The 15,706-nt window shown below is 42.5% G+C and overlaps 1 protein-coding gene across 1 annotated transcript in view; it reads right to left on the bottom strand.

The window, feature by feature from the left end:
• The window catches only part of LOC144484515 (uncharacterized), a 225,139-nt gene that overhangs the window by 48,747 nt on the left and 160,686 nt on the right, over positions 1 to 15,706 (bottom strand). The window lies entirely within an intron of this gene.

The raw sequence follows: 15,706 nt of genomic DNA, 5'->3' as shown, positions 1-15,706 counted from the left end.
ATCTGTTCATTTTTCATAAACTGTTTCTGACCCAACAGCACACTCTGATCAAAAAAAACCAGAGAACTGGTCTCGGGCCAAAGGCTCCAGAAATCTAAAAGGGGAGATGAGGAAGAGTTGTTTAATGTTACAGAGAGACATGGAAACAGCTTCAAAACACTAAGTGAACGAAACAGTTCAAATAGATTTATAAAGGCGAGTTTAATTATGAACGCGAGTTAAAACCAACTAATACAATTCCGCAAGTGTCCCTCACCTCTTCTTATGGGGGGTTATATTTTGTTCTTTTCGGAAGATTCCTGTGACTCTCACTGAGTTTAATTCTTGTCCCTAATTATCGGTGTGACAGCGCCATCCTCTGGCCACCAACTGGAACCCCCATTCTGGGGAGTTTCGTACTGGATCCGCTCTATGTATCTATGTGTGGCACGGAAATACACAGCAGTATCCGACAGAAGATATAAAGGAACTGTTTTGTTTCCCTTCAGCAAATCTGCAGAGAACCTCGGTTTGGGGACCTTTCTTCACCCCCTAAGCTATATTTCTTCAGCAAATATCTCGGAGCTTCCCTGGAAGACTGCATGTACCAGAGGAGAGTTGGGGTAGTGTAGATTATCAAGTAACGGCAGTCCAGTCCACACTGTCCTTCCCGAATTGTCAATTCGAAATGAGCCTGGAACACTGAAGTTTTGCCACTCATTCCTGTCACACAAATACAGATTAGCTCAAAAGTCAGGGTTTAAAAATAACCACTGGATGACATGGTTACCATTTAATAATGGACCCGTCGGGCAGCAAGATCATTATAATCAGTAAGGAGCATGGCGAACAGATGGTTTCCGTGTATACGTCTCGATACAAAGTAACAAAATGCTCTAATTCTGCCGGTGATTCCAATCTAGTGTAAAGGGTAGCCCCTGTTATAGTCTGGGTTTATTTTTTGAGAAACTGAGGGGCATTTCCCAGAGACAGGATTGGCTACTCTGCCGGAACTGATGGATATTCCCCGCCAATAAATGAGAGCTGTGAAGAATCGCATTTTCTGGTTCCTTCTGTGTCTTATGCGGCTTTCCTCATAACTCTGTCTCATTGCTTCCGTCTCTCTGTTATACCAACCTCTCATTTTTTGTAAACCTCCTTATCGCTATCAAATGACTGGAAATTAATTCAAATAATTCAAAGGGTGACAACAGAGTTTGACAAACTCGACAAACAAAGCTACCCGAAACCACCAGCAGGTGGCGTGACTTACCGTCGTTGCGGAGTTTTCACATTGCTACCTGACAATCAATGTGCCCTTTCTATTTGTCTCATTTAATGAATCCGTCATTAGTAGAGACCATGAGACTGGCGGTGTAAATAAGAAGTAGAAAGCTAAAGTTAGCGACATACATTTAAAGTCACGTGTGTTCTCTGCTCTTGGATTGGTTGGAAATGGATAATGTTCACCGGATTTAAGCAGTGATCCTTCCTTGTTGATCAGCCCCACTCCTCGCCATCAGCAATTGCTGAAGCGATTGATTCCGCTGCTGTCTGCACCCGGGCAAAGACGGTGAAAGCAAAAGTAGCGGAGCAGACCATGGCTGTATTTCGCGTTTTATCGACAGTCATCCAATGGAGCAGCACCATCTTATCCTCACTGCTCACATCCGCACAGCGAAGTGTGTAAACCACCAAGGGAATCCTGTAAATCCATAACATTTGCAGATCGTGCGATGGGCCCTTCACCCCATCGTGCGTGCTTGGCTGTCATTAATTGGTACAGTGGTGTCACAGTGGTTAGCACTGCTGCCTCATAATTCCAGGAATCCGGGTTCAGTTGCAGGCTGCGTGGAGTTTGCAGATGCTCCCAGTGTCTGTGTGGGGTGCCCCTTTTCCTCCGACAGTTCAATGATGTGCAGGTTAGATGCATTTAGCATGCCAACTTGTCAAAAATTTGTGGGTTGGAATTAATAGCCACGATAAATCTGTGGGGTTACGGTGATGGAGCAGGGGAGAGGACCGGGAAAATATATTCTGTCGGAGAGTCACTGCAGACTCGAAGGATCTGATGGCCTCCTTTTGCAATGTATGGATTCTAAGACAATTGTTGATCTCTTCATCAACTGCATTCCCTAACCTCCATATTCCTTATGCAAACGTAATTGGAGCAGCGCTGGTAAGCTTACTTCCAGCAATGTAGCTCAAACATACATGAGAGTTTCTTTATTGAATTTTCAGTCATCTACCTGAATCACTCAAACATTCTGGTTCACTGTGTACCGTTCAGGATACCTGTCACTGAATCAAGTGGTTAGTTGTTTTCCGTCAAACACTTAGTCATCTCGGACCTCTTAATGAGGAAGTATGATCTGTATTGCTGAACGTTCCCCTCCAGTTATTTCTCTGATCTGATCTGCTTTCTTCCTGACTACAAGATACAATAGTAAATCTTCCCTCGTTGGTGTTTTGCCCAGCATTTCGGATTATATAAGCATCTGAAACCAATCGTAGGAAGCTATTCGTTTACCTCCTTTACCGACTTCTTGCATGGAATTAATACGAGACAATATAAATCTCCATTACTATTATTGCATAACTTGTCTGCATATTTCTTCCACTATCTGCCTTCCCGGTACAGAGACATGGTGAGGGACACAATAAGTTCAGAGATAGGGTTGTCGAGGTGAAGAGCTATAGAGTGACACGAAGATGTACAGATTCCGAAAGATACTGAGAAAGAAACTCCTGATATTGAGTTTGATGTAACGGTTAAAATGCACTCAGTGTAAACGTTTCCATCGCATCTTCTGATTCTGATTCGCACGCTGTCTCTCAAAGGCAATCAAGAAAGACTTCCATTTATATACCGCCGTTCATGATATCAGGACTTCACAAAGAGCTTTACACCCAAAGAAGTCTTCGAATTTTCATCACTGCCTTAATATAGGAGAAGTGGCAGTTAATGGGCGCGCTTCAAACTCCACAAAGAACAAAGTGATAATCAGGTCATCGATTTTAGTGATGTAGATTGGAGGGCTGATGGAAAGTGACATCTGTCAGAAAACCTGTCATTCTGTCATCTAAGTTGCCATTTCCGCTCATCGGTCGCACAGATATACATTCAAGTTCACATTTCAGGTTTTGGCTCATTTAGTTCCACTATTGAGGTGGAGGGTGGGTGATGCAGGCTTTGTAAACCTATTACTAAGGGTCCGAAGCTGTGTTGCTGCTGTGTTCTGTATTCTGATATCATGCAGCATTTTCTCTGTTTGACATCGGTATTCATCCTTCTTATTCAGGCCAGTGAGGAAATGGAGGCAGTGTTTCAGGATCCACCGAGTATCAGAGTGAGTTATGGAGACATTGTGAAGCTAAACTGCAATTATTCGACATCACATACTTCTCCTGCTTTCTTCTGGTATATTCAGCACCCAGAGAAACACCCTCAATATCTATTGGAAAAAACGAGCTCTGGAAAAATTGTGACTGCCTTTGGGAAGCGGCTGCTTTATGCTACTTTAGATAACACAGCAAGAACTGTTCCTTTAACCATTCACTATGCGCAGTTCTCTGACAGTGCGGTGTATTACTGTGTACTGGGACACACAGCGTTACCAGGTCAGTAGAGACCCGTACAAAAAATGCTCCTTCTTTCTAATATGACGTTTTGACTCCACACAAGTTGTGATATTTTGCAACTGCCGCAGCAATGTGATGTACATTCTATTAACTACATTCAACAGTTAAATTTGTCTGTATCTGGTTCACTATCTCGTCGGTTGGGCTTTCTCCACCTGCTCAGATTCTTTTCGCAAATCTCTTTATGTGGTTCCCGCATGCCTGACTGCTAGGTTTGTCATTCTCTCTCTCTCTCTCGCTCGCTCGCTCCCTCATTCTCAGTTTTCTTTTCTCACATTCCCGTTTATATCACCTCCATCAGACGCATTGCACTCGGTCTCATCTCCCGTTGATATGCAATGGTATTAATTATCTCCGAGTATTATCATCCTCTGGGTTGGCATTTAACAGAAGCTGAGCTGAATTATTGTGTGTGTGTGTGCGTGTGCGTGTGCATGTGTATGTGTGTGTATGTGTGTGTGCGTCTGTCTGTCTATGTGTTGTGCGTGTGTGTGTCCCTCTTTCTCTTTCTATTCTTTCTGTCTATCGTTTTCTTTAGTTCTCCCTCTCGATTTTCACTCTGTTGTTCTCCCAGCTGGACTTATGTCGTGCTCAACATAGAACATAGAACATAGAACATTACAGCGCAGAACAGGCCCTTCGGCCCACGATGTTGCACCGACCAGTTAAAAAAAAACTGTGACCCTCCAACCTAAACCAATTTCTTTTCGTCCATGAACCTATCTACGGATCTCTTAAACGCCCCCAAACTAGGCGCATTTACAACTGATGCTGGCAGGGCATTCCAATCCCTCACCACCCTCTGGGTAAAGAACCTACCCCTGACATCGGTTCTATAACTACCCCCCCTCAATTTAAAGCCATGCCCCCTCGTGCTGGATTTCTCCATCAGAGGAAAAAGGCTATCACTATCCACCCTATCTAAACCTCTAATCATCTTATATGTTTCAATAAGATCCCCTCTTAGCCGCCGCCTTTCCAGCGAAAACAATCCCAAATCCCTCAGCCTCTCCTCATAGGATCTCCCCTCCATACCAGGCAACATCCTGGTAAACCTCCTCTGCACCCTCTCCAAAGCCTCCACATCCTTCCTGTAATGTGGGGACCAGAACTGCACACAGTACTCCAAGTGCGGCCGCACCAGAGTTGTGTACAGTTGCAACATAACGCTACGACTCCTAAATTCAATCCCCCTACCAATAAACGCCAAGACACCATATGCCTTCTTAACAACCTTATCTACTTGATTCCCAACTTTCAGGGATCTATGCACACATACACCTAGATCCCTCTGCTCCTCCACACTATTCAAAGTCCTCCCGTTAGCCCTATACTCAACACATCTGTTATTCCTACCAAAGTGAATTACCTCACACTTCTCCGCATTAAACTCCATCCGCCACCTCTCGGCCCAACTTTGCAACCTGTCTAAGTCTTCCTGCAAACTACGACACCCTTCCTCACTGTCTACCACACCACCGACTTTGGTGTCATCAGCAAATTTGCTAATCCACCCAACTATACCCTCATCCAGATCATTAATAAATATTACAAACAGCAGTGGCCCCAAAACAGATCCCTGAGGTACACCACTTGTAACCGCACTCCATGATGAATATTTACTATCAACCACCACCCTCTGTTTCCTATCCGCTAGCCAATTCCTGATCCAATTTCCTAGATCACCCCCAATCCCATACATCTGCATTTTCTGCAGAAGCCTACCATGGTGAACCTTATCAAACGCCTTACTAAAATCCATATATACCACGTCCACTGCCTTGCCCCCATCCACCTCCTTGGTCACTTTCTCAAAAAACTCAATAAGGTTAGTAAGGCACGACCTACCTGCCACAAAACCATGCTGACTATCACCTATCAATTCATTACTCTCCAAATAACTATAAATCCTATCCCTTATAATTTTTTCCAACATCTTGCCGACAACAGAAGTGAGACTCACCGGTCTATAATTCCCGGGGAAGTCTCTGTTCCCCTTCTTAAACAATGGGACAACATTCGCTAACCTCCAATCTTCTGGTACTATACCAGAGGCCAACGACGACCTGAAGATCAGAGCCAGAGGCTCTGCAATCACTTCTCTTGCCTCCCAGAGAATCCTTGGATAAATCCCATCCGGACCAGGGGATTTATCTATTTTCAGACCCTCCAGAATATCCTGCACATCCTCCTTATCAACTGTAATACTGTCTATTCTACTCCCCTGCAACCCAGTGTCCTCCTCAGCTATATTCATGTCCCCTTGCGTGAACACCGAAGAGAAATATTGGTTCAATGCTTCACCAATCTCCTCCGGTTCCACACATAACTTCCCTCTGCCATCTATAACTGGCCCTAAACTTGCCCTAACCAACCTTCTGTTCTTGACATACCTATAGAACGCCTTAGGATTCTCTTTAACCCTATCCGCCAAAGTCTTCTCATGTCCCCTTTTAGCCCTTCTAAGCTCGCTCTTCAACTCCCTCTTAGCCAATCTAAAGCTTTCTAGTGCACTACCCGAGTGCTCACGTCTCATCCGAACATAAGCCTCCTTTTTCTTTTTAACCAACAAAGAAACTTTTTTGGTGCACCACGGTTCCCTAGCCCTACCAATTCCTCCTTGCCTGACAGGGACATACCTATCACAGACTCGCAGTAGCTGCTCCTTGAAAAAACTCCACATGTCGGACGTTCCCAGTCCCTGTAATCTCCTAGTCCAACCTATGTTTCCTAATTCTCTCCTAATAGCCTCATAATTACCCTTCCCCCAGCTAAAACCACTGGCCCGAGGTTCATGCCTATCCCTTTCCATCACTAAGGTGAACGTAACCGAATTGTGGTCACTATCACCAAAATGCACACCAACTTCCAAGTCTAGCACCTGGTCTGGCTCATTTCCCAGCACCAGATCCAATATAACGGTTTGCAACTGTAACAGAATTAATTTTCTCTTAACCACACCCACTGATCCAATACATTAGTGCCTAACGGTATTAGATTGCAGTTTACTGGATCAATATTTCTCCTCAAATCGGTGACACGGTTTCTCAGCCAGTTTTTATTTTATATTGTCCCACAAATCTTTCTATTGGTAACATCAATTTCTGATACTATGATCACTATTGCTGAGATTTTCTACTTCACCCACCTCCTTCCACATGGAATACAATCACAGAATCATTACAGCACATCCAAGCTTTCGGCCCTTCCATTCCAGGCTCGCTCCTTGCAATAACAATTTACCTATATTCACTAGCCGACAGTTCCTAATAACTGTGGAATTTCATTTCATTCAGCTGTTAATGCTATTGCTCTTTGAAAACCATATGCTCATCTGCCTTTACCACCAATCAATTTAACTGTAGAATTAAATCTACCATCCTGCCTGCGTCCTGTATCCTTTGACTCCGTTGTAGATCAGAAAAATGTCCAATTCAGCATTCGATATTTGGAAGGCCACAAAAAAATCTGAGAGAAGATATTCCTCCTAATCTCTGCTAAGTTGGAGGCCTCTTATTTTGAAATTGTGCCACGAGTTCTCCTTTCTCCAATCTCCACATCTACGTTGTGAAACACGCTGAGAAAAAGTTATGTTTCCAAATGTTCGTCTCTCATTCATCTATATTCAAGTGTATGCCGGCACTTCTAACTAAACATATTGCCATAATTCAAACATTTGTTCCCTGGAAATAACGTAATGAATCTTCCCCGAAGAGCTTCCATGCACGTATAACCCTTCTTAAATCAGGACACGAAAATTGTGTTGAGGTATGATTTCACCAACACTCTGTATAGTCAGAACATTTTGTTTGCCTTCCTAAATATGTACCGTATCTGCGATGCTAACGTGTTGTGATTTATATACGTATGTGCCTTGGTAACGTGCAGTCTGTAGTCTCTCCCAAAATAGTCTTATTTTCTATTCAAACCAGTAATCTGGACAATTTCATTTTTGCCCCATTTGCCTCAGGGATAAATGTCAATGTAACCTAATTTTTGGTGATAAACAGTGGTTGCTCCCCCAAAGTTCAGTGCTAGTATCACTGTTCTGCACTATATATGTTCCGTGTTCTTGTCATATTGATTGAAATTTCTAAATATTTCGAATTGTGTCAGAGATTGAGAATTGTACCTTTCAGCTGCAAACGGACCGGTTCAGGCTTGCAGAATTGGTAAATGAGTGAAAGCTGGAATTTTAGGTGATGCATCTTGACAAAAGGCGTTAACGAGGGCTGATATATGTCAATGCATGGAAGGGGTTCCAATGAAGGAGTTTGCTATGCCCGAGATCATGCCACGTTCCATCTTTGTTATTCCAAATGTCGTCCTCAGTTGACTGTGTGCATTCGTTTTCTGCTTTGTCCACTATCCAGGAGCGCAACTCCCTCTGCACATTCATTTTGTTTTACTTTTATGCCTTTGTTCCATTCCCTAAAGGATAAATCCTTCAGATTGGCACAAGGGTTTTCAACACGAGGAGCCAGGAAACAAACCAGAACGCAACGACGATTTGTTAAGAAGTGGGAAAAATTTAGATTAGGAATAAACTTATTAAAACAAAAGAAAATTAGGTAATATAAATTTAAAAAAGGAAATTTATGAGGACAGCTGGAAGAAGGGGGTATTGATAAGTGAACTAACATGCCAGTCAGAAAAGCAAGGGTTTACATATATGATTGGGGGAATACAATCAGGTGTGGAAGAGGTAACTTCAATGTGATCGTTCAGGGAATTGGAACTTATATGCTCTAGATGCTCATACAGTTGTATAATATTGGTTGCTGTTTGGCAATAAGGGGCATGTCAGATTTCAGGAAAAGTTGGTTGTTGGGAAAAAAGGGGTTACTTCATGTTAACGTGCGTATTTATAGCCATTAGTGTAGTTACGTGCACTGTATTGGTGTTTTATCGTCATGCTTGTCATGCGCTTTTCTTTTTATGTTAATAAATGTTCTTTGTTAAATGATCGCAACAAGACTTGACTGTTCCTCCCGGGTTTGCATGTCGTACTTCATGGACACCAAATTGAAATATAAACCATTAAGCACCAGTGTTCCAAGTTACACCTCTAGGTTCTGGGATACCCTCGTATTTAACATTAGCAGGGTACATAACAGATGTGTATTCGAGGCAGACAATGCGTGAGAATTGCGAAGATTAAGAAGCCACTTGGTTGAAACCTTGAAGATCCTGAGGGCTGTGACCGGCTGATTTTCTTCCTGATGGCCTTAATGTGTGGAACATTTTCTCAAAGAAAGAGTACCTGCATTTCTACTAGTTCAATGATTCATGCAAGGACAAATCATCAAATAATTTTTCTCACTGATTTATTTTAGCACTTCACTTCTGACCTACGAGGTCACTTGATACTTGATACTATCCTTTTTGTATCCGGAGGCAGGAACTGCGAGAGGGACGGGGTGAAAATTGAATAGTATGGGTATTTAGTGTCTGGATTCAAATCATGAAAAGTTCTCAGTGACATGTTTCAACTCCTGTTTGAAGTTAACAGCGTGAATACTCAGAAGCTATTTCTCCATCCAGATAGTGTGAAGGATGAGAGTTTCAGATTAACGAAGAACGACTGGAATGATGAGAAATAGCTGCGCTCCAATTGTTGATAATTTTGGATTTCACTATGTGATCGCTGTGGTTTTTCAATCGTTGAACATGTTCAGGATTGATGTTGATGGATTTTGGGGCACTGAATGGCTTACGGGATAAAGGTACAGAGCAGATTTATTGTTTCATGAAAAAGATTGGTCCCAAACATGTTAAATGACAGTACTGATTGGAGGAGCCGAGTGGCCTCTCTTCTCCCGATTCTTATTTTCTTAAGAGGAAATCTCTAAGGAAGGATGGAAACAGAATGGAAGGGACAGGTTACATTGGCCTGGTGACCAGAAAGCAGCTGCCATCTTTACATGTGATACAACTTTCTTCAATTGCCGTCTCAGTGGAATAAAAGGGAAACTCGTGGTAGTTTTCTTACAGAGCTGCTGAAGACCAATTTCACCTTACAAGTCAAGGCGAAAAATTCTGTGATAAAAATATACATTTCGATTTGTAATTTAAACCAAACCTTTTGGATTTTCTACTTTACTATGCTTACAACGAGACTGCCAATATATATTGCTGCATGTTTCAATTCTTCTCGGAATTTCCTCTGCGTCACTGCATAAATACACGTGTTAGTGCAACAGCTCAGCAGCTGCAGCATGTTTCCACTTTCTTGGCGAATGAATTTTGGGTCATTGAAATTGGATCCTCCGAAATATGCTTCATTTGTAATTTTCACATAGAGGAAATCCACAACGTATGTCATCCACAACAGAATGAAACTTCCCGAAATGGCGAAGAGTAAAACAACAGATTTCTTCCTGTTCTTCATTTCTGGATCACTCTGATTATCTGCACTGCTGTGAGCCCGGAGTCGACGGCGGGATCTACTGGCCGCCAGGATGTGTCTGACGGTCAGTACATTAAACAACAAAATCAGAAGGAATGGCAGAATGGGATTTAATATACGTGCAAACCAATCATAGGCTGTCCATGAGAAGGAAGTGTAGAAAGCTGACTTTATATTACAAAACCATGGCACATTGTTCATTATATAGAGCGGTTCATACATAAAATACCAGGGAATGCTTTTTAAACAACTCAACAAACAGACCATTCCAATCACCACAGCTGCAGTTTTCTCGGTGCAATAGTTTGCTTGCAGTTTCTGGCAGCAAATGGCTACATAACGATCAAAGGTGAAAACGACGGTTAACCAGACAGAACTCTCCGTGGCTGCATATATTATCACAGTACTCAGAGTACAGGCTGGAGTCAACGACATAAAACTTACTGGAAAATAAATGCCAATAATCCGGTTGAATATCACAGCAGTGACAACGACAAGGAGATCCGTCACTGCCATGGAAACCAGATATCGAGTGATGCATTTGGAGAGACCACACCTTCCTCGGGAGAGGATCACAATAGCCATCAAGTTAACTGAGAGCAAAAGCAAAATTAAAGTTGTAAATTTATTCAACAAATTCCAAGCACACGCATGGGTGCTGCGGGTTTTTTTTGACACTTTTGCTGGTTTATCTTCGTTATGGAAGACAGCTATTCTTGGCTTTTCAAGGTTAATTATATTTCAAAAAGAGCTACAAGGGCAGACTCCATTTATGTTGCAAATTTAACGCAAAGGGTGTCTCAAGTCGCTTCACAGGAAAGCAATGCAGCAAAATTTGACACCTAATAACAGGAGGCGATATGAAGTTAAATGCTGAATAACTTGACAATGAAATACACCTAAGGAAACTATATAATGAGCAGAGTGAGGAAGAATGGCAATGGCAGCAATTGCAATGTTCGGGACCGAAAGGCTGTAGATCTCCGGGTTGCATGTAAAATTCGGCATTCAAGCTTTGGACCATGTAACAGATAAGCAGAATAGCCTGTAAATACGCTTGACATATTAGTTACACCTGTGTTGTTAAAACGTATAATGTGATAAGGATTCGGTTTGGCTTGTTAGGATTCCACGGGAATATTTTCAGTAAGTATGATGTGTCAAGTTAACACAATTTAAGGAGCATCAGATGTGTTTTAATCAGAAATCCCGCTTGCTGGGAAAATACATTTCCAATCTGTTGAGCAATGACACTAATTGTTCCGTAATGAGAAGTGAAAAAAAGGATATATATTGTCTGGAGTTTCGAAGAGTAAAGACGATCTTGTTGAAACAAACCAACTTCTTGAAAGGCTTGACAGAGTAAATACTGGAAGGTTGTGCCCGCTGATTTTGGAATCATGCCCAAAGATTGTATTGCTGGAAATGTTTTCTCACGTTATCCCTGTAGCTGAATGCCCAGGAACTATAGGTTACAAAGATATGAATAACCTCACCTCGGTATACACATACTGGCAAGAACAGCCACAGAGTATTGAATGTGTCAGAGACTTAATGAGTAAGGCTTAAGTTTAAATAAAATACATACTTAAGTGATGAAAAGACAGGCTACCACTGAGCAATAATGTTTTAGAAGAAAGCTGGAAACAATTATGTCATGTTCTTTATTACCATAATGAGCGCTAACTTCATAAATCAATGATGCGTCAAGTTAATGATTTAGTACCACGACTTACCCGGAACCCCAATGGCAGCAAGAATTGGATAGTAAATGGCATAAACTACACCAGATATTCGCCCGTGCATTCTGTATGAGAAACGATGACAGTTAAACACAAAGATTCTCTGTCACAAAGTCACAGGCACCCACATTAATACTGTTGGAAATCTACAGGGACGCAATTAATTTCCAACATTATTTACACTGACTTGAACAAACAGATTCAGCATTCATTTTCCAGGTTCATTCTGGGAGGGGTTAGAATATTGCGATATTCCAGGGAGGGGACGATCTAGTCTTTATGTCTCCTGCAGCCTGGGTAATTTTGAGTTGAATTACTTAATACTTGGGCAAAAGTAACGGATGTTTATCATGTGAAATGTTCATTATAATGATACAGCTAAAAAATATTATAGCTACGAGGCAGCAGGCAGCATAGCTCAGTGACATTAGAACTGATGAAAATCGGAATGATAGTAAGATTTAAAAAACTACTGAAGCTGGAATCTGGAACAAAAACAGAAAATGCTGGAAAATCCCAGCAGGTCTGACAGCATCTGTGGAGCGAAGCGGTCTGACAAAGGGTCATTCAGACTCGAAACATTGGCTCTATTTTCTCTCTGCAGATGCTGTCAGACCTGCTGAGATTTTCCAGCATTTTCTGTTTTTGTATCGAAATGACAGTGACAGTCACATGCTATCGAATGGCCTCATATAACAGAAGTAGGAGTCCCATGCAACATGTAAGTTCCTCATAAAATGTAAGTCATTCCCAGACAGTACAAATGATGCCGACAGACTCCACCGACCATCACGTCACAATAGCATGCATTCTCACAAACACATTCACACAGCACCGGAAACATCATGAAACTGCCCAATGCGCACCACGTGGGAGCTGTCAAAAAATCCGACAGAAGAACATATGGAAATTAATACATATGTTGATAACAATCCCAGCCGTCTTGACTATTCCAGTCGTTTCTTTCCATGTTTATTTTTCTCTGGACCCCATTTCTATTGTGCTAGCTAGATTCTCCTTGTTTTTTGGTGGTTCTCAAGCTCTAGTTATTTATTTCGTAGTCGTTCTGTCATTCATGAATTCACTAGGCTCTCTCTATAATATTGCTTCATCATGGTCCCCTGTTTGATTAGGATACAGGGATAAACAAAATCGAAATCGTCTCTCCCGTCGCGGTATTACGTTACATAATGGCATGCACCCCTCAGAAAGCATTCATTTTGCTTTGCATGTCGATTGTTTGAAATCAGTTTTAATGGACCCAAACATTCATTCCCTCCACCACCAATGCAGCCGTCTGCATTACATACACGATGCACTGCAGGAACTCACCAAGCCTCGTTAAGCGGTACATTTCAAGCACACAACAGCTGAAACCGAGCAGGACACATCGGAACACTATCACTTTCCAGACTTGGAAATGTACTCGATTCCTTCACTGTCCCCTGGAAAATATTCTGGAATTCCCTCCCTAGCAGCGCTGTGTGTTTACATACACCGCAGAGACTGCAACCTCTTAAGAAGGCAGTTCACCACCACGTTATCAAGGGCAATTAGAGATTGGTAATGTCTACTGGAATAGGCCCGTGAGCCTCACATCTGTAGTGGGTAAATTGTTGGAAGGTATTTTGAGAGACAGAATCTACAGGAATTTAGAGACGCAATGACTGATTAGGGACAGGCAGCATGACTTTGTGAGGGGAAAATCATGTCTCACAAATTTGATTGAGTTTTTTGAAGAGGTAACCAAGAAGGTAGATGAGGGCAGTGCAGTCGATGTTGTCTACATGGACTTTAGCAAGGCCTTTCACAAAGTACCGCATGGTCGGTTGTTGCATGAGGTTAAATCTCACGGGATCCAGGGTGAGGTATCTAAATGGATACAAAATTGACTTCTTGATGGAAGCCAGAGGTTGGTTGTAGAGGGTTGTTTTTCAAACTGGAGGCCTGTGACCAGCAGTGTGCCTCAGGGATCAGTGCTGGGTCCACTGTTATTTGCCATTTATATTAATGATTTGGATGAGAATATAGGAGGCATGGTTACTAAGTTTGCAGATGACAGTAAGATTGGTGGCATAGTGGACAGTGAAGAAAGTTATCTTCAATTGCAACGGGATCTTGATTGGGCCACTGGGCTGCCGAATGGCAGATGGAGTTTAATTTAGAGAAAGGCGAGGTGATGTATTTTGGTAGTTTGAACCAGGGCAGGACTTACTCAGTTAATGGTAGGGCGTTGGGAAGCGTTACAGAACAAAGTGGACTCAAGTGGAGTCTCAAGTGGTCCACCTGAGACTCCACTTTCAAGTGGAGTCTCAGGTGGACAGAGTGGTGAAAAAGGCATTCGGCATGCTTGGATTCATCGGCCAGAACATTGAATACAGGAGTTGGGACGTCTTGTTGAAGTTGTACAAGACATTGGTAAGGCCACACTTGGAATACTGTGTGCAAATTTTAGTAACCCTATTATAGAAAGGATATTATTAAACGAGAAAGAGTGCAGAAAAGATTTACTAGGATGCTACCGCGACTTGATGGATTGAGTTATAAGGAGAGGCTGGATAGACTGGTACTTTTTTCTCTGGAGCCTATGAGGCTGAGGGGTGATCTTATGGAGGTCTTTAAAATAATGAGGGGCATAGACCAGCTAGATAGTCAATATCTTTTCCCAGACTTGCAGAGTCTAAAACTAGAGGGCATAGGTTTAAGGTGAGAGGGGAGAGACACAAAAGTGTCCAGAGTGGCCTTTTCTTCACACAGAGGGTGGTGAGGTAGTAGTGGAGGCGGGTACAATTTTGTCTTTTAAAAAGCATTTAGATAGTTACATGGGTACGATGAGTATAGAGGGATAAGGGCCAAATGCGGGCAATTGGGATTCGCTTAGTGGTTTAAAAAAAAAAGGGCGGCATGGACAAGTTGGGCCGAAGGGCCTGTTTCCATGCTGTAAACCTCTATGACTCTATGACTCTACTGGCATCGCCAGCGAAGCCCACATCCATTGAATCAATAACAATAAATAATCTATTCGAAACCAAGTCGAGCACGCCACCCACAACTGTCGATCACCTGCTGAAATTCTGGATTCTCGCTGCCGGGAGTTTCGACTGAAAATTCACAGCTCAGTTCCCCATTTAAATACTGGAGTTTCATTTTAAACTGTGGGCGTGGCTGAATTCACCGATGTTCGGGTCTGAAAGACTTCAGTGCAGCTCTGAGAGCCAGTCTCCCAGAGCAGTCCAGCTCTGTAGCCTCAGCTCCCTGGCATATAAACCGTCAGCTCCAGACAGCAGAACGATGGGAATCCTTCTTGTTTTCACCCTGTGTGCCTGTTTACCCTGATGAGTACCGATCAAACTAACCCACATTGCGTGGATTGAATATAAAGCTGCCTCGTGTCCATCTCAATTACGGACACTGTCTCGGATTTTAGCCCCTTTGTTTGGTTCGGCTCTGATGGTCCATTAAACTCTCTGTGTTTAATTTCCAGGATCTTTCAATCTGCCAGTGGCACAGAGCCTGGCAGCGTTGACCAGGAAGGAGTGTCAGTCTCTTACCATCACCTGTGTTTTCTGTGAAGTTCATGATTTAGAAAATGGTCATTTTTTCAGACAAATCCAGACCGGGACGGAGCAGGAGCGGATCTCCAGCGGAGGGAGATTTATTGTATTGGTGAATAAAGCAGAAAAGACATTTTCACTGGAAATTCGGGATGTGAGAGTTGAAGACAGTGCCACCGATTACTGTAAAGTTCAGCACTGGTACTACTCACATAGGACACCGCACTGGGAGAGAGATCGACAAAACCCTCAGGACAATCAAAACAGTAATTCCCAGCAATTCCCATGTTCGGTAACTTGACTTGTCGGGTTGATGTTATTCCCAGTTCAATCTAGTTTAATTTCATTTTAATTTCCACCTATCAGTTATAATTCTTCCA

This window comes from Mustelus asterias, unplaced genomic scaffold, assembly GCF_964213995.1.
Source record: "Mustelus asterias unplaced genomic scaffold, sMusAst1.hap1.1 HAP1_SCAFFOLD_113, whole genome shotgun sequence".
In the NCBI taxonomy this organism is placed as follows: domain Eukaryota; kingdom Metazoa; phylum Chordata; class Chondrichthyes; order Carcharhiniformes; family Triakidae; genus Mustelus; species Mustelus asterias.
This window is presented reverse-complemented; position numbering and strand designations above follow the sequence as displayed.